This window comes from Echinops telfairi, unplaced genomic scaffold (genome assembly GCF_000313985.2).
Source record: "Echinops telfairi isolate 266 unplaced genomic scaffold, ASM31398v2 ScPeMD7_18;HRSCAF=68, whole genome shotgun sequence".
In the NCBI taxonomy this organism is placed as follows: Eukaryota; Metazoa; Chordata; class Mammalia; order Afrosoricida; family Tenrecidae; genus Echinops; species Echinops telfairi.
Window position 1 is genome coordinate 84,275,500 of NW_022103915.1, and position 6,379 is coordinate 84,281,878.

Genomic DNA, 6,379 nt, shown 5'->3' on the forward strand with positions numbered 1-6,379 from the left:
CTCAAGGCCAGGGGTGCAGAACTAGTGTTGGCCAAGATCTCCGGATCTTGGTGCAGGTCCAGGAAGGTGCTCCAAGAGGCTGGACGTGACCCCTGCTACTCGGTTCACTTGCTAACACGGCAGAAAGGGTGCGCACCCGGCTGCAGAGGACAAGATCCCACAGGAGAGACCGTTCGGGGGTTCCTTTGCCCCTTAGCATAGTGATTACACGGTGGGCTAACCACAAAGTCAGCCGTTCAAAGCCACCATCCACACTGCAGAGGACAAGGCTTCCTACTCCCATGAAGACTTACCATCCTGGGAACCCACAGGGTCCTAGAGGGTCACTGAGTCAGAACGGAGTCCACGCCAGCGAGTTTGGGGTTTGGGAGTCTGCTCCCCTTGTCGTGCCCTTCTCTGAGATGAGCATGGAAGGGCAGAGAAGGGAGCCCCCAAGCAGACGATCTCCCCGTGGTTGGCTTTTTCCACTCCTGAGTACCAGGCCTGACCTGTGCTCTGAGCCACACACACAGCCCCACCCCCACCCCCACCCATTTGTTCAGTCTGTGTCCTTATCTCAATCGCAGCCTTGTGGGATCCCTGGGTTGACTCCCTGCCATGAGAAACATTTTCCGCAGGGCTTTCCCCAGGAGGTGGCGGGTTTTGGAACCCCTGAGTCACTTCAGCTTCCAGGGAATACTTGGGGGTGGCAGTAGGAAGAATGGTGGAGGTGATATAAGCACTTGATATCAAGGGTACCCTCCCAAAGTGTCCCTCCCCACCTCCCCGGTCACCTGACCTCTCTCAGCCAGAAAGGGTTTGATGGGATTGCTAGTCCTGTTACCCCGGGGAAAAGTTTAGCACCTACGAGGAAAGGGCAGGGAAACGTGATGGCATGCATGCCACCTCTGGCCTAGAAAAACCTCTTGGGGCTAGCAGCGAGCTAGAATATGGCTGGCCTGTCCCTTCCCAGAAAGATAGTCAAGCCCCCACCTGCTGCCTGGAATTCTCCACCCTGCATCTGACCAGCTCTTGACCTTGGACCCTCTCTGGTCCTCTGTCCTTATCTGTAGATGCAGGGAGAAGGGGACAGCCTGACCTGGATGGACACAAAGGTGCCGACCAGCTTAGCTGCTCTGGACCTCAGCTCCTGAAGCGGTGCTGCCTGCCCCCAGGCACAGCAGGGTTTACCGAGGCCCGAACGTGGACCCGGGAGACAAGTTGTTGTTCAAATCTGAAAAATCAGCTGCACCTGTTGGTAAATAAATCGATACAGCCCTCATCCTCCCAGGACACCGCCCTCCGGCGACCTTGGCGAAAGGAGTCTCGTACGGGATCCCGTGGCTGAAGGGTGGACGCCTGAGCATTAGTAGCTCCTGGGGTCTGGCTTGAACCTCCGTTGCGGGGTTTGGATGAGCAGGTGGGCATAGTACTGGCTGCTCTTCCCCCATCCGTGGGCCCCTGGTGGCATCGTGGGTTACTTGTGGGGCTGCTAACTGCAAGAGCAGTGGTTCAAAACCACTCATCCCTCAGCACGAGAAAAGCGAGACTTTCAACTGCCCTAAAGAGTGACAGTCTTAGAAACCCACCGGACAGTCCTCCCCTGTCCCACAGGGTTGCCATGACCTGGAATCCACTCAATCACAGTGCGCTTGGGGTTTCTTGGATCCTCCGTCTCCCACCGGATCAGCGACGTTACTGCCCTCGAAAAGCTTCCTTTAGGTATGCATTGGACACCAACCCCAGGTGCTTTAGTAGAAATAATGCAGCATCATAGAATTTAGGGTTAGAGAAGCTTTAAATGGCCAGTGGACTGAACAGCAGCCCCCTAACAGCCATGACATCGGAAATCCGTGAGTGTGATCTTCCTTGGAAAAAGATCTTTGCAGATCTGCTTCGATTAAGGCTCTCGGGGCGAGAGATGGTCCTGGGTTACTTGGGTGGGCTTTCAAGCCACTGGCAAGTGTCCTTGTGAGACAAGGATGAGGCACGGACCTAGAAAGAGAACCTCGTGAAGGCGAAGGGAGAGATTAGGTTGATGTGGTTGGCAGGGAGCCAGCAGGTGAGTGTGGAAGGGACTCTCCTTCACATCCACCACAGGGAACCAACCTGCTGACCCTGAGATTTCAGACTTTGAGCCTCCACAACAAGGCGCCCTGGTGGGGATGCCACGGTGAAGCACTCGCTGCTAACCAAAAGGTCCGTGGTGTGATCCACCCAGAGGCTCTCGGGGAGGAAGCGCTGGTCACCTGCTTCTGGAAAGAGGACAGCCCAGAAAGGCCTGTGGGGCAGTTCCCTTCTGTCCCTCGGTGCTGCAGGGCTCAGCCGCAACCTGGACGACACCCTCCGTAGCGACACGGACCCATGTCTGCGGCCTGAAGCCATCCAGTCGGTGGGAACTTGCTTCGGCAGCCCTAGGAGACCCATCCCTGCTCCATACTCTGCATCCTCTGGAACCACGCCTTTTCTTTGTCTCAATGTATGTACCTGTCTAGACACTTCGTGCAAGTGGAATCAGACAATATGCGTCTTTGGGGTCTGGTTTCTTTCACCCGGCATAACGTTTTCAAGGTTCACCCATGTGGTAGCATGGACCAGAAGTTCATTTATCTTTATGACTGACTAACATGTACCACAGGTTATGTATGCGGTCATTCGTCTGTTGATGGGTGCATGGGTGTGGTGGCTAGATAATTTTAATATCACTCAAGTGAACCCAGTCTGGCCTGGGCAACGGATGACACAGGATGAATCAAAGAATTCTAGTGAGCAAGACAAAGAGAGCCAAAAAAAAGGGAAAGGCAAAGACAGCCTAGCAACTCCCTTTGCCCAGTATAAGGCCCTCAGAGAGGGCCCGTGGTTTTCTTAGCGGTGTTCTATAGGCATGGCTGCCCAGGCTCATTAGTCCACTCAAATCCTTGTTGCGCACTGGTTATACCCCAGCACTAATCTAAATGCAAGGACTGCAGAGTAGGAGCCAAGTAAGGACCCTGCCTTGTATAGCTGCCAGGGACCTTATCGTCAGAGGAAACCGATGATAAACAAGGAAACAAGATCATTTCTGGTAGCAGTAAGTGCTCGGAAGAAACAGAAACCACGTTAGAAGATGGAGAGGTATTGTCGTCGGGGGAGAGGATATAACTTTAACTTGGAAAGCCAAGGAGGACCTTGCTGAGGGTGAAGAATTTGACGTGATGATGGACCGAGTCGGGGTTGGGCCATGTTCTCGGCAAAGGGAGCCAGATGTGTGCAGGTGTACTGGTGGGAGAGAGCTTGGCAGATTTGAGAACAGAAAGGATCGTGTGGGTGGGAAGCAAAGAAGAGAGGGGAGAGACGGGACAGGAGAGGTGAGCAGAGACCAGGTCACATGTGGTCTGACAGCTGTGAGGGAGAGCATTCGGGTTTGATTGCAAGTGGGAAGGTTTAAACTGGATTCTCCCATGATCCACAGGCTGTGAAGAATTTAAGGGCAGGCCCCATGTCCTTTGGCACCAAATAACACCCACATGGCTGGCATCAAATAATAAAATAATAGCTGTTTGTATCCAACAGTTAGGCATCTTAGGCCAGGCACTGTTCTCAGGGCTCTTAGACCTGAGCTCTTAGCCCTCAGGCGAAGCTGAGGCGGTAGATTTCATTGTTAGGCCCATTTTACTGTCAGGGAACCAGCGGTCGCATCACGTGATGTGGTTACCGAGCTCACGCTGGAACCAGGATGAGAGCCTTCGAAAGATGGGTGCTGTGGGGAGGGAGGACTGGAGAGTCCAGTGGAGAAGTCACAAGCACTGGAGAGGGTTGAGTAGCAGGAAGAACAAGAGCAAGTCCGGAAGTCATGGGGTGAAAGAAGGAAGACAACCAGCTGATTAGATCCTACTGGGGAACAGAAAGTGGGAAAGGAGACTGGAGCCCCCAAAGCCAGAAGGGGTTCTTGTCTTTCTAGCCCTTGAATCCAAAGACAGACCCTGAAACTGAGGACAGCTGGGTGGCAGTCCATCAGGGTAGACTGAGTCTGAGTTTTCTGCAACCTGACTTGGAGCCCAGAGCTCTCCCGGAACAAATGCAATCCTCAAGGAACTCACTGCCATCCAGTCGGTGCCCACTGAGAGCGCCCCGAGAGGACAAAGGACAAATGCCCCTGTGGGTTTGCATTTCCTATCTATTCAGTGCTCAGCAAAGTCTTTGTTAGCGATGAGGGACTGAGACTCAGAGATGTACATAACCTGACCAAGGTCACACGGCTAGGAAACCAGGCGTCCTACCCAACGCCGACTGGCTCCAGTCATGCCTGGGGACTCCAGAACACAGCCGTATGTATCCTGGGTTTATCCTCTGACACCTCTCATGGACATTTCCCCAGACCCTGTGCTATGGACAGCCACCCTGCTCCACCTTTGCCCTCACCTCCTGAGCCACCAGTCTTCCCTGACCCTTTACCGGACTCCTCTATTTCCCCTGGAGCCAGTCACCACATTCCTCCCGGGACACAGGTTTTCCTGCCCACCCCCACCTTGGACCCCAATTTGCTCTGGCAATCCTCTGACCAGAGACCATCTCCTGACTCCCCAGCAGTGAAGTCTCTGTGCTCCAGGTGGCCAGCCCCACCTCCCCAGGACTCGGGTCTGGAAGAAGTTGGAGAACTTTTCCTAGTGGCCACCTCAGACCAGGGTGGGCAGGGAGACGAGAGCGCTCTCCTTTCAGATGTCTCTGGTCCGGTGGCTCTGCTGTCTTAAAGATGGACAGTGTCAGCCACCCTGGGGAACAGTTCTACTCTGTCCTGCATCCCGTGAGACTGGACTCGACAGCAGTGAACAGGAAGCATGCTGCCCTAGTGCTGTGGGTTAGGCTAACTGAAAGCCAGAGGTTCAAACCCACCAACTACTTGGAGGGAGAACGATGAAGCTGTCTGCTCCCGTGAAGAGCCCTGGTGGTGCAGTGGTTACACGTTGAGCTGTGATCTGCAAGGTCCACAGTTTGAAACTCACCAGCCGCTCCTCAGGGAAAAGACAGGGCTTTCTACTCCCATGAAGAGTTAAGTGTCTCCGAAACTCACTGGGCCGGTTCTAGCCTGTCCTACAGGGTTGCTATGAGTCAGCATTGACTCGGGGGCAGTGAATTTGCTTTGGGGTTTGGTCTGCGCCCATAAACATTTACAGTACCTGAAATACTCTATAGGGTCACTGTGAGCCAGAATCTGCTTGATGGCAATGGTTTGGGGTTTTTTTAACTATTATTTGGATGCCATCCTACTGGCGTCTGGATCTATTCAAGATTTCCTGCCTCAGATGCACCTCATCTCTAAGCCAAGATGGTCCATCTCCATGTTCACTCCACCAGATATCTCACCCTAATCTCCCACCGGCCTCCATCCCTCACCTCTGCAGAGGGTTCTCAAACGTGCCCTGCCATTAAGCAGGGGTCCTCAAACTTTTTAAACAGGAAACCAGTTCACTGACTCTCAGAACCGTTGGAGGACCGGACTATAGTTTAAAAAAAAACACTATGAACAAATTCCTATGCACACTGCACATATCTTATTTTGAAGTTAAAAGAGGGGGGTGGCAAAAACACCCGGTGGGCCGGATAAATGTCCTCAGCGGGCTGCATGTGGCCCGTGGGCCGTAGTTTGATAAAGGGCCTTAAATTCAGACTTCCGGGGTTATCTTCGGAAAGATGAGGCTTTCTACTCCCATAAAGATTTATAGTCCACCAAACCCGCAGGGGCAGTTCTGCCCTGTCCTATGGGATCGCTCCGAGTGGTAATTGGCTCGATGCCCATGAGTCTTCTGTTTTCTCTCCTAATGACTTCAGACCCAGTTGTTGTCGATTTTATGCGACTGAAGTCTAATTTGTTCAGTGTAAACCCAGACTCCCTGGCCTCCAGTCGATTTGGACACATTCTTACAGGGCAGAGGAGAGCTGCCACGCAGGGTTTCCAAGACAGGTGGTAACCTGCACTCTCTTCTGTTGGCAGTCCAGCTCCCTTCTGTTCAAGGGCAAGCGGCTCTCTCGAAGAGGAGTCAGGCTCCCCTAGGCCCAAAGGAGGAGCCGGAGAGGAAGGTCACCAGAGAAGAAATGGCCTGCTGAGAGGTATGCGGATCCCAAAAGTCCAGTTCCTTTGAGCTGGAACTCCTGGGGGACAGATCACAGTGTCCTTCTCCGTCCGTGCTCCCCACACCGGTTCCTCCCTTGCGGCGCGGAATAAGCCAGAGCGAGGGAGGGCGAGAGACAGGCCCAAACCGGCAGCGTGTGACACGCTGTCCAACCGGCAGCTCTGGGGCCCGGCTTCAGGTTCTCCCCCCAGGGTCGGAATCTCAGAATCCCTGTCCAGTCCCCGAGTCCGACCTCGAAAAGCCTGCCATCCTTGTGGAGGCCACAGTAAGGGAAGGGAGAGGACCCCAGC